General features: G+C 35.8%; 1 protein-coding gene across 12 annotated transcripts in view; it reads right to left on the bottom strand.

Moving 5' to 3' along the window:
- Positions 1-13,630, bottom strand: part of DLGAP1 (DLG associated protein 1) — a 396,907-nt gene that overhangs the window by 241,906 nt on the left and 141,371 nt on the right. For 9 of the 12 annotated variants that reach the window (XM_054516701.1, XM_054516658.1, XM_036398012.2 and 6 more), the window contains one exon: positions 4,730-4,839. The exons of 1 other annotated variant lie outside the window; for it this stretch is intronic. The gene's annotated coding sequence lies outside the window, so the exon portion shown is untranslated. The remainder of the gene's footprint in view (positions 1-4,729; positions 4,840-13,630) is intronic. 2 more of the 12 variants (XM_054516675.1, XM_036398069.2) reach the window with 1 other exon arrangement.

Genomic DNA, 13,630 nt, shown 5'->3' with positions numbered 1-13,630 from the left:
TAATCATATAAAAATACAAAGGAAGACCATATAAGGACAGATGTGCTTCCTATAACCTTTCTGATCTGAGCATAAATGTGCAGTCCCTGATTCCATGAAGCCATCAGGAGATGGTGAGATATTTATCATTGTGCCTGTGTCTGCTTATGATGTGCAATGCAGACCAAAGAAAAGCATCTCTCCCTGCATCAGCCTAAAAACCCGTGCCAGTTCCACACGTTGGTTTGTTTCTAACAGTGGTGAATTATTTCAGGAATATGATTTTATACCATGGGAGTAAATTGGATTTCCCACTGTGCTCAACTTGAAATTTTTTACTGGAAGAGAATGACAGCAATACAAGAAGTATTCCATTTCTCAGAGTTAATGGTGTCATTACTATTTGTCCAACCATGAAAGCTTCTTACAGGCATCCACTTCCAGTAGTGTGCATGTCCAAAAATAGCCATTCTGAGTGAATTCAAAGGCTCTTTGAGCCACTGGCATAAACCACAGTAGCAGTAGATGGCTAAAGAAAAGTACAGAAAAGCATAAAAAAGTTGAATAATTCTGGTATTTCCTGAGCTAGGGATGAACTGATCTGAGAGACCTTATAAGAATGGTACCTATCTCTAGCACTGTCCTTGCCTCAGGGATGCCAGTCAGCAGTCGTGCTCTCACATGTGTCTCTATTTTGGCTGGGACTTCCACTCAAGGAAAAGAAAGTCACAAGGACAGGTGTTTCAAAACTAGAGCACCACTTAGCATTCCATTGGAATATTAGGAAGAGGTAAAATAAATAAAAAGGAATGAGATCCTTAAGAATTTGGCCTCACTTCTTCACCTGTTTTCTAAAATGTCAAATTTATCAAGGCAGTAGGAGGTGGACTGGGAATCAAGCAATGATGTCTTGAAGTTGCTTCATCTCTTTTTTCCAGAGACTGTTCATCTGAGTTTATCAACCTGTTTACTTTTTTATTTAAATACTATAAAGCAGATAAATGAATATTTTAAATAAAAAATAATTATTTAAAAATGAAGAAAAATATTTTGTTTAGTACCTTGACATTGTTTGTATTAAAGCATAAATAAGGACAATTTTTATTATTCTGTTTAAATCCTGCAGATGTAATGTAGTAATGCTTTTTAGACTGTAAAGAAATAACTGATCTGAATGTTAAAAAGTTTCTCTATTTTTACAGAAGTTGAGGCCAACTGTAGGAAATAGAGTCTTCTGGAAAGCTGGGTCAATTTCCTGCACCAATAGCCTATCTTCCACCAAGAAGAAAGGTTAGTCTAGATTTCAAACAAGAAGTACCACACCTTTGTCTATAATTCAGTCAATAAATATCTACATGATACCAACTGTAAAAAGCAGGAGACAAAAGATCCACGTCTGAAATAAATTTTGATACAATATTGATTATAGCTGTGGGGAATTATCCTCTATTTCTACTATCTGTGATAAAGGCACATTTTTTTCAGACTGACATGGAAAAAAGTCTATGTCCTTAGCTATATCAAACATCGACCTTTCTCTTTTTGTGTTTTGTCTTTTTTCCTCTAACTTATATACTTTACTTATATAAGCAAATTCATGACAATTTTTTATTACTCAAACATAAGCCTCTGAAGTTTTTAGTTGTTAATGACTGTTTCCTTACTTACAAAAGTAATGAAGCTTTTGATTCAATATTTGACTCTGTATCCCACCATCGCTCTATGTGCAGTTTTTGATCTTCACATTTATAATAGGTGCTGAAATTTAAGAATCTTTGAGTTCAACCAAAGTGTTCAACTAAAGTCATTCTGTGATGCTATGGTTCTGTATCTCCATTTTCCATTATGCCTACGCTGGTGGTTTATCAGACTTAGGAAATTTTCGTTGTCACTAAGATACTCAAAGCTAATAATTTTCCAGGAGATTTTAGTATCCAGCTCATCCCAAAACATTATGGATATTCCCTGGACTTCCAACTCATTCTGGATGTAAAAATGCTTAAAAGAGGTGTCCTTATCTTTAATTTTGATGCCTGGTTTTCCCATAAGTAGAGAAGGAAGTAGGACTATAGAAAATTTGAATTTTGATTTGAAATGTCTTTCTATTTATCTAATAGACAGACAAATCACTTGTCTATCTCATAGTCAGTTTAGTTTCTTTTCTCAGATTCATAGCTTTCTATAACTGCTGAGGGAATTGCTATTAAGCTGTAATAAGAAGTCCTGCCTAAATTTTTCTTCAAAATACCTCAAGCAAGTCATAACTAATTTTTTTCAATTTTCACTAGAAATCTGGTTTTTATCTTTATATTTGCCTCATCCAAGCTTTTCTGCCTTCTCAGGGTGTTTTACTTGAGGCGATTTTCTAATTTTTCTCATTACAGCTGTTACTTTCACACCAGGAATATTAGTAAAATACCTTATGCTTCCCCTTGTACTGCATCAAAGATCATCATATCTTTCAACTGGAAATTTGTTCTCTTTGTCTTGTGTCCTTTCCCCCTGAGGAATAATAATTTGCCGAGCCTGAGACTTCTGCATAATTAGATCATACAAAACATCCGCTATCCCGTCTCCCACTAAGACAAGAGGACCTTAAGGTTTAAATTACTTCAATACATTCTCACTGTAGAAGATCAATTATATTCCTTTTGTTTGGTCTCATTAAAGTTCAATTTCATCCACACCCCTAACACATTTCCTATAGATTCTCTTTATCTGACTTTTTCAAAGCCTAGTCATCTTCTCCCCGATGATAAACATATCTTGATTTAATGGCATCTTTAAATTCTGTCTGCATTTTCCTTGAACAAAATTCACAACAAAAGAGTAACATTATATTCACAGAACCACAGAATAGTCTGAGCTGGAAGAGACCCACAAGGGCCATTGAGTCACTGTTAAATGATATTGTCAACATATTCCTGAGGAAAATAAGTGGACCACACTCTGTTCTTCTAATAAATGTATCACTAATCAAAGTACCTTCTTCAATGACATAATGTTTTCTTTTACTCAAGATACTGGAAGCTGAGGGGATAGGGTGGGGATTTTTGTGTGTATGAAAATGCATATAAATATACGTAAATGATAAGCAAATGTATTACTGCGAGAAACTAATTCCTAAGGTAAAAATCCAACTTTTGCTTGGGAAAAATCACACCACTGCAAACCTTATGTCATCTTTTCAATAAAGTTTCATAGTTCTACAGAAGGCCAAGCTGAGGCAAAGTTAGCTGAACTGATCTATTTCACATTGTCAGAAGATACACACTGGTTCCAAGTCCTACTTTTTTGTAGTGTTTATGTACCTTAGAAATATGTACTTGCAATGTATAAATACATATGTATTATATACATATATACAACATGCAGAATCATATCTATATCTCTACCTATCTATATATATCCCACATAAAAGAAAGCATCATGGATACATTTTATGAAATGGAACTGTTTCAACACTTTGCTTCTTTCTCCTCTTAAAATACATTTACTAAAAGACAAAGCTGCTGGATGATTAGATAACATTCTATTTGTAAGAAATTATATTTTTTAAGTAAGGAATCCATTGAATTTTTTTGCACCAATGGAAAGCAATGAAAAAAGATCACTCTGGAGTGACACAAAGAATATTCCTATGATGTAAAATGTTTCATGCAAGATGTAAAATGTTCCTTAAACTCATGCCCCACTCAGGGAAATTTACAGATTGAAGTACAGCATCATACCTAGCTAAACTAAAATACCCATAACCAATTATATGATTAACATATTAATTTAACATTACAATTAAATTGTATGTAACTGAAGTGTAGTGAGTCGCATATAGCTCTAAGAGTTACATTTAAAATAATGCCAAATCATAGGCAGAATGACCATCATTTTAAAAAGACATAAAAACTCTCCCTGTTTCTAGTGCATATATATTTAAGCCTCCATGTGGTCATAAAGAAACAGGATATGGAACTGATTTTAATTTTTCTCAGTATGGTTAACATTGGTAAATACCAATAATTCACTATATGTAGACATTTCACTGCTATTCCATTTCTGTTCCAGAGGCTAGAGGTCAGCTTATCTTCAGTATGTCCTACAGTATGTCCTATCAGGTCTCTCTTAGTGTGAAAAAAAAAAAAAAACAACCCCAAAAAAAAAAAAAAACCCACCAAAAAAACCCAAACCAAAACAAACAGAAAAAAAAAAACCCAAGTAAAAATATCTGTGGAAAAGGAAGTTTTTTTCCCTACCATAGCTTTTCCAGGCCATTTCAATGTTCAATGTTGCTTTCAAGATGCTGCAACCCCTTGCCATGCTTGTCTTCTGTACTTTATTTTTCTCTCTGACCTCTCCCCTTTGTTACATTCCTCTAGGCCAAATCAATCCTTCCTCTTACATTCCCTACACTCTCTCCACAGCTCTGGTGTATCCAGCTCTATGGGGCTCTACTCATCATTTAAGATTATATGAGTTTATATTATATATATACATTTCTACATTAATATCAGACCTGTGAAAATCATTCACCATAATATTCAAAGACACCCAATAAGAACAGAGCCCTCATAACTAGTTAAATACAAAGATGGGTTATCATTTGTGTAATTTTCTAGCTACCTTCACTTCCATTAAAGCAGTTGAGAGTTCACAATCATTTGGCTCCCTGCCTTTGCAGGAGGCAGTTCTGGAGAAAATGAATAAAAGTAATGCAGAGAGAGATCAAGGAGAATGATCAGAGGAAAGGACTCACCTCTTTTAATCAGTTTTCCATTTTAGTTGTTTCAATAGTTAAAGAGGGAAGAGGTTTTTTGCACACTCTTTAATTCAGATGTCAGTTCCAATACTTGATGCTTGACTGCTCTGAAACACAATCAAAGTGTAGGAGTTAAAACTACTGGCCTGAAACAAGATAAAATTATTAACATGGCAAGGATCTATGTATTCATTAAAAATCACAGCAATATTGAGATGTTTTATAGCAATGCTCCATGGCAAGGTTTTCACATGGTTCCAAACTCTCCTTCTGGCAACAAAAAAAGAATATTTTGATTGCATAATGCTGCATTTGTGGTGCCATCTCAGCCTTCCTACTCTCCCTGCACAATGCATGAAGCGTTTGTTGGCCTTTTGAGCAAAAGATACCAAGACTGGTTACATGTGATTGCCTCAGTAAATCTCTGCAAGCTCACCTCTCCCCCACTCGTTCCCTTCCACAAGCTTTTCTCACTCTACATAAAACACCATGGAATCCTGCTGTCTGTGTCTGGAAAAGCAGAGGAGAATGGTGAGAAAACCTGAACCACCCAGCTGTATACATGGTGCTTCCCACACCAGCATTCGATGGGTAGGGGACAAAATTGCAATGGGAAGCCACTGCACATTAAAATATATAATTTTTTAAAATTATATAAACTGAAAATACTTATTTACGAGACATTTTCTCTCTCTTGTAAGCAAAGTCATATACATGTTTTTCTCTCTCATTTCTCCAGTACTACTTATGGAGGCTAACAAAAATAAATGGCTTTCCTCTGTGTTCTATATTTGTTCTCTATGAGTCATCTCACTATTTAAGTTTTGTTTCTGATCACCTAAAGGTCTAGCCTATTTTATTCTGTCTTTTTTTATGGGAACAATTTGAAAGTACAAGCCAGAATAAGTGTGAATATTTTGTCTTGTAAAAGCAGCTAACATCTCAAATCAAAATTTTGCTGTAAAGCATATAAAAGGAAAATTCACAGCTAAGGGTGCTTTGATACTAGCCTTGGACTATACTGAAGATTTATCACTACAATAACTTGTTTGATATGTTCTTAAGTTATTTTAATCACTTGATGCTCATTCAAAGAAATACCTCTCCACACCACAATTAGCTATTGGGGGCTAGCTGTCAGAAAAAGCAAGTAAAAATTTTCAGAGCAAAAATAACCTGAAAATATTACAAACTCATGCTTATAAAACTAGAAGAGACCAACCCAATCAGAGTCTGATGTCCCACTTCCCACAGGCTAAAAAAATTCCATAAATTAATTCCTTGGAAGCGGGATGCACATCTTAAGTAAACATCAAGCTTTGGATTGAAATTCTTTCAAGTAACCACTAAGAGGACAGGAATAGCCTCTGTACACAAGAGGTGCTTATTCCTGGGAATTCCTTGACCTCTAAAGCAGTCAAACAGATGACAGCTGCAGCCTCCTCTTTGTTACTTTCTTTATTTTTATTGTGAATCCTGTTTCAAAGATAAACTAAATTCTGACACTGCTTCAGAGTCTCTGACATTACTGTCAGGATAGAAACATTCTAGTGTTTTTAGTACTAGTACTCCAATGACAGCACTTGCTGTAGAGCTGGCTTTGAGGGCCTGCCTCTCCCTTGAGGTACGAAACTATCTTTAGTGTATTCTTCTTAATTCTAAATTTAAATTTCTGGTTCTTTCTCTACAGTTGGTCTTTCTTGGTTGGTTGTACAGAAGTACAGCTTTTTTTTTTTTTTGTCAGAAATGGGAGAAAACAATATGTTCAATGTAGGAAAATGAGATGATAAAATTATCAGATTGGCAGTGGGATCAAGAGAGATGTACAGAACTAGAAACTGCCTTTAAATTATTTCAGAAATGCACAGATTTCCTGTTGACAGGATCTCTTTTCAGGAAGGCTTTAATTTGCCTATAATATTGACTACATCATAAGCATTTCAGATTTTCCATGAGAGTATAAAATTGACTGAGTATATTTAATTGTAGCAAGTAAACTGGATTGATTTTTTCTTATAACATCTCTTTAGGGAGCTTAGCTTACAAACATAAATCTCTAAAGGAACAAATCCTCCATGTCCTTAGGAGGAGCCTTGAGTTGTGAGGACTTCTCTGAACCCATTGAAACTCCCATGCTTGAAGATTTGGTTGAGAACCTTGCTGAAGCTGGACTCAGATGGGTTTCTCTTAGCTGACAGAATTTCCTGGATAAGAGAAGTTTTAACTTGTCAGATGTATTTAGTGATGACAGAGACAGTGAAGGCAGGCAATGTAAAGGTATCACCTGCAGCACCCAAGTGTTAAGCAGCACTGTAAGCCAGTGCCTGAAGTGTAAAAAAGAGAAAATTTGAAAGTAACTTTCTGCAAACATCTAAGTATATATGACAGAGTTTTCAGAGATGGCCATGGACTACTGTACTTCAGATTCTGTACAAACAGATGGCACTATCCCTGTCAACAACCCAAACTAAATCAACATTGACCTAATAGTTTTAAAATTTCTTTAATTCTTCAAATGTTTTGGTCTTTCTTATTTGTGCATGTCTATGCATGCCAGCCTTCTCTGACCACTTACCCTATTTTTTATTTAATCAGAGAGGTACAACCAGAAGAGGTTCACATAAAAGCAAGATGATGATGGAGTGTACAGAATGACTTCTGTGTGAGGGACAAATGAATAGAGTAACACAACAAAAAAAGAGGAAATTGAATCATGGAAGATTATGAAAACAACCATAGGACATTAAATCAAGCTGATTAAGAGTCACATCAAAAAAGTGATGCCTCAGGTTTTAGCTTTTATATTTTTCAGATTCTGTACTGCTTTAGTGTGTAGTTCTGAGCTTCATATTAAGGGATAGTAAGCTCTCTCCATAGAGTAGGTGGACAAAACAATTCCTTCTCTAGCTGAGGACCAAGGACAATCTCAGGCCCAAGAGCATAAACAATGTGGACTGAAGAGAGAAAAACAATAAGGATGGGACTTCAAAACCTGAAGCTGTAATTGGACAATTAACTCCAATATGCTAATGAACCAGAACCTATACAAGCGAGAAACCACAGGACTGGTCATCCATTTTGTGACCATTTTGAGTTCATCTTGGGTGTAGCCCTGACTTGGCTCTTGAACTGCCCAAGGTGTTAAGGCCTCCATTGAGGCCTTTTAATAAATACCTACTTTATTTAACTCTGTCTATCCTCTGCTCTAGGTCAGCCTTCACAAGGCATCCAAACAAAGAAAGCTGAACAAATAAACAAAGAGGGGTGGCTCTTTCTGCAAAGTGCATTTGTACTGTGGGACTCCTGCCACAGCAGGTAATGGGGATAAAATCATACCTTCCAAGAGAGGAAAAAAGTGTGGGAAAATTTCCTAAATTCAGGTAACTAGAAATGTTTAGAAACATGCAGCTCAGAAAGAGCCAAAGTTCAAGACATCAGGAGGCTAAGACAATATGTTTGACATGTTTGTATATTCTTTCTTTTGATCTCCAGTGCATGAAACAGGGCATGAGACAAAATACCTTTGAGGTTGATGGTAATTTCGATAATTTTTTTGGGTGTTTTTAGATAGATTTTGTTAAAAAGAAACCTGGAAGAAAGTGTGGCAAAGAACAGGAGCAAAGAATAACCCAGAACAGGTGACTAGGGAGCCTGTGGCATCTCTATCATGGGAGATACTGAACATTCAGTTGAACAAGACCCTCCACAACTTGATAACTGCCTATAATTCCTTACTAGGTAAACTATTCTGTGAATCTGTGTGTTTGGGAAACAGACTCTAATCACATCTATACCATTCCTGTGCAGAACACCAATTCACATTTTGATCATTATCATTAAACCAAATTTCAGTGAGGAAATGAAGTGTTTTATTCAAGTGTTTTATTATTTACTAAACCATTTGAATTCTCTTCTAAATTATGCTTCTTTACACTCCTGAGGTTCTGCTCATATGCATAATTTTTAATTAACAATACATACTGTAAAGGAAATGGATGAAATTTTTGCCTGTTTTTTTCCCTATTTTTTTCATCTCTTCTTACATTTTATTAAAGTAATTCACAGTGAAGGTGGATAACTATCCATTTTTCTGTACACAGTATCAAGATACTGACCTATATTAACAACCCAAATCTGTTCCATTACAAAGCTGTACTTAGTGGGGCTTTATATATACTTCAACCTCTCAATGACGGTGAGTACCTGAGGTGACAAATGGCAGATAACCCCTGATGTTCAGAAGAGGCCTCTTTCAGATGATGATTTAGTGCATATTAAGCCATTAGAATCAATAATTGTTTTACTTTTAAAGCACTGGGTAGGAACCTCACATATTTGCTACCCAAATGATAGCAAAATAATAATCACTGCAGAAATTAGCATTGCCTAGTAACTACACACAAATGAACTTCTAAAAATTTAATTACAACCACACTAGCGTAGTAGTAATGGGAATACCATAAAGCTTAGCAATGAGCAGAAAACTCAGTCTTCTTCCTATGAAGCCAAGACTGCAATATCACATACATTTATTGAACCTCATTTGTAAAATTAAGAGTCTCCCTCAGACAATTAAAAATCATGCTGAGTACTCAGCCACAGTAAATTACGAATATAATTAAGTAAATAATAAGAAAGCCCAAGTCCCTACTTAAATGCACTGCCAATTCAGCTAATCCAAGCACAGCAAATATTAATGCAATATTTCACCGTCTAAAGCTCAGCTCCTGATCTACAGTAATAATAACACATTAAGGTTTTGTTCATACTCAGAGCAAACCACTTATTTTCCCCAAGACAACTAGAGCACCAGGTTGCCAGTAATAAGCTGCTCATATCTTCCATCATCCTGCTCGGGAAGGCAGGCTGAGAAGATGAGCACTTTTAGCCTGATTGTATTTGCCACCAATTATAGAGTCACAGTCTTTTGATCATTCCTCACTTTAAACTGAAAATAAGCTAACCTGAAGGATTAAAATCAATGCCAACTAAAGGCCTCTGCAAAGTGTGATTTTTAATTACGCTGCCTTGGGAAGTCACTACACAATCACTATTTGCATTCCATTGTTTCTGCATGCATGCATTGCTTGTGCATACAAAGCACAAAAAAATTGCATTTTGGAAAAACCTTCTGATTTTAGCAGCTGGCACACCAATTAGAAAAAGTTTAAAGTTCTGTATTAGAGATAAGCACTATGCAAGAAATGAAATGTGTCTAAAATTATGCTGACAGCACATGTCACTTGCCAACAATGTACACTAGCATTGATAGGAGCTGTTGTTTACAAGCTCACAGAGAAAGGATTAAATGCAATTTAATTAATTCAAACTTAAATATGTATTTTTACCACTATACAGCAGTGTGTGAATGGCAGACATTTCACTGTCTCATTGCAGTTGTATTATTCTCAGCCCAACCTCATAAATATTAATTGCTTTTGAAACTGAGTTATAAGTCTGCACATGAGATAAAGGAAAAATCCCAAGCACAGGCTTTCCCTCAACATCAATCCACAGGAGGAATAAAATATTCTCTATGAAATGTTCCCGCGTCAGCACCAGGGGGAAGTTCTGCAGTCTATTCTATTTGGAGGTAAATGGTTTTAATTTGCTTTTCATTGTAACTGAAAGAATCCATTATATAAAGCCTTAATATTTCCAACCTCTTTCTTAATAAGAAGAAGCTTCCACAGCTCCTCACTTGACTACCCCACTGTGAGATTTTTCATGCAGTGTGAATGAAGAATTTGGCTCTAAAGCAGGCAGAAAACTACAAACAGAGGCAAATAAAAAAAAAAATCATAAATCCACAATTTTCTGTATCTACCACCACCCCAAGAATGTATTTTAACAGAAATAAAACCCCTAAATTTAATAAAACTTTTTAATGTGTTTTGTTCCATTGCTCATTGCATTAAGACAGTTGAAACTGGGCTGATAGTGCATGCGTATCAATTTGTCAGCACATTAACAGTTCAGTCAGCAGATGGAAGGAAGGAAGGAAGGAAGGAAGGAAGGAAGGAAGGAAGGAAGGAAGGAAGGAAGGAAGGAAGGAAGGAAGGAAGGAAGGAAGGAAGGAAGGAAGGAAGGAAGGAAGGAAGGAAGGAAGGAAGGAAGGAAGGAAGGAAGGAAGGAAGGAAGGAAGGAAGGAAGGAAGGAAGGAAGGAAGGAAGGAAGGAAGGAAGGAAGGAAGGAAGGAAGGAAGGAAGGAAATTTTAGGCCATGATTATTATATATTAAAAATTCATTGTGAAGCACTGTATATAGACCCATGAATCCAATTACCCTTACCATTTGACATATATGTATAGAGAGGAATATTTATTCACACAACATATATGATGAAAGTCTCTGCATTGCACCTGCACAGTCAGGTGAAATGTTACAAACAAATCAACTACAATCTTTTTCTCTCAAGTACTTATTCATCCCTTGAAATTTACAACTAAAGTACCTGTACATCATAGAAGTGGTTGCAGCATAACATAGGTTTAAAAACCTGTGTACCTCAAGTAACATTTCCAGAAATATATAACAGTCCTTCCCAAATTACCCTGGTCTCCATATTTCTCATACAGCCTTTACATTGCATCAATTCCCTTTTGGTAACACATATAGCAGTAAATATGTCAGTAGCACTTCAAGAATTACTGTGCTTTTAAACCACTCTGAATTTTCATCTCTCTATTCCCCAAAATAACATGACGGGCAGTAGAAGACAATAAAAAAGCCCCAAGGTTTATTGTTTCTCCTGGTATACAGTCAAAAGTAGACAATTTCAGAGTACATCTTCCAGAACCTACATGTGAATTTTAAACATGCCCAGCTCGTGATTTTATTGCATGAAATACTACTCCTGCAATCATCAAAAATCCCTTTGCTTTAAAATGCTGAGAGACTGCTTCCAGCCTAAATAGCAATCATGAGGCATTTGAGCAGTTTTTGACACTGAACATGTTAAAAAATGGCATCCAGCTGTTGCAGGAAGAAACTTTCAATTACACAGTTGGTTGAAAATGTGCTGTGTAGTAAAGAACTCTACTTGTGCAGCATTATTAGGAATCTGCAAACAGGAGGATACTTTGATAAGCTAATCATACCATCATACCTTTTCATAAAGGTTGAATTTCTATTACCAGAAATCAATCTGTGTAACACATCATCTGTCAAAGTATTTAAAAGGACGTTTATTTCTCTTTACTACATCCTGGTAAAAATTTCTCTCTATCTCTCTCTCTCTCTCTTTCTCTTTTTCTTCATGTGGTCCATGTAATTCTGCTCTTGCTTTGGAGCCAAAGCTAAACATCACTGTGTGGATATGACAGAAGCTTTCCCTGCAAGTTTCCATGGTTAAAACATCTGTATAGGTAATGGCTTTCACATATAGTGCACATTTTTTTTATGTTCAGTCATCATCCATTTGCTGTACTTAAAACTCAAACCTTCAAACCTCCTGAACAAGGCTCTAGTTGCACTTGATGTGGAAAAAAAAAGCTGTCAACAGAAAATTCATTATCTTTCCATCATGCTATACTGGGTGGTAAAATGAGGAAACTTTACTCCTGCATGAATTCCCACCAAACTGAACTGTCTTTGTTAGTCAAGGCACAGTAGGGATTATGTCCTGCACAGATAAGCACTCCTTTTGTTCGTAGAGAAATTGCTTTTTTTTTTTAAATCAGTGAAAACCACATATTTTTCTGTCTTGTCAAAGAGAGTACAAAAGACCTAAGCAAGTTCAAACTAACTTGTCAACAAAGCTGATTCAGAAGTGTACAAAATAACTGTATATGTCCCAGGCTTAAGTTATGGCAAGCGTAAGCTCCTGATGCACATCTCAGCAAATGAAGTTACATAGTACAAAGTTTATCTTTATTATGCATGAATTTTTTATTATTTAAAAAAATTTAACAGACAACACTGCCAGGTTGACCCAAAAAACATCTTCTCTTTATTTTGTGCTAATAAGCAGGGCATATGAAGACAATTTTATGGAATTGTGAATATGGTACATTAACCCCATTAGGTACAATAGGAGTTTTCTGCTGGCCTATTGCTGCTCTCACTGGCTGCCAATATTGCTGTGATTTGAACAGGAACATAGGTTGAAGCAAGGAGCTTTTTAAAAAAACCTACACAATGTAATAAGGTTTATTACATCTAACTACACAAGCACTGGTTTTCAATTATATTTTACTGTGACAAAATTGCAAAAAAATATCATCTATTCAGGAGAATTTTTATACATAGTTTTTTTTGATTATAGACTTCACAGCATAACAGTATGCAAGAGAATGTCAAAGACAGAACACAACTCCTGTAACTGTGTGCTGTTTTTTGCTTAATTCATTTATTGGCTGCTTGATTAGTTAGTTTGTGCAGTACTTAGGAAATGTAAAACAGTAATAAGTGCTAATTAATCATTTATATACCATTCAACTACAGCTGCAAATTGTACAAGTATAACAAAAAATAAGAGCTGCATAGTGGTGAAGCCTATGTTGCTAGTGAACTTCCTTAATTAGAGAAAACAAGAGGGGAAAGCAGTCATAGAAAGCAATCAGGGGGATGTAGCTGCAGAAAGCCTGCTCCACAGTGAGCAACAGAAGCAAGAGATGAGGTGAATGAATGATACTAAAAGTGCTGCCCAATTGCTTGTATTAAGGAGAACATATTGCAAAAAGAGGCAGACCCACAAGGAAAAAATGACAGTTTCATTGAATTGCAAATGAGAGGTAATAATTTCAACATCCACTGTGACAGAATACTTCTCTGTGTTATTACAAGCTCTGGTGGATGCTGCCTTAGACCAATTAATGAATGGAATCATTTGATGCAACAGGATTAGTGCAGTAAGGCTGGAAGTGGAAAGGTGCTCCTGATAATGCTTTCTGATGA

The sequence above is a fragment of the Molothrus ater genome, chromosome 1, assembly GCF_012460135.2.
Source record: "Molothrus ater isolate BHLD 08-10-18 breed brown headed cowbird chromosome 1, BPBGC_Mater_1.1, whole genome shotgun sequence".
Classification (NCBI taxonomy): Eukaryota; Metazoa; Chordata; class Aves; order Passeriformes; family Icteridae; genus Molothrus; species Molothrus ater.
Note: the sequence above shows the minus strand (reverse complement) of the source record. Positions and strands in the feature narration are given on the sequence as shown.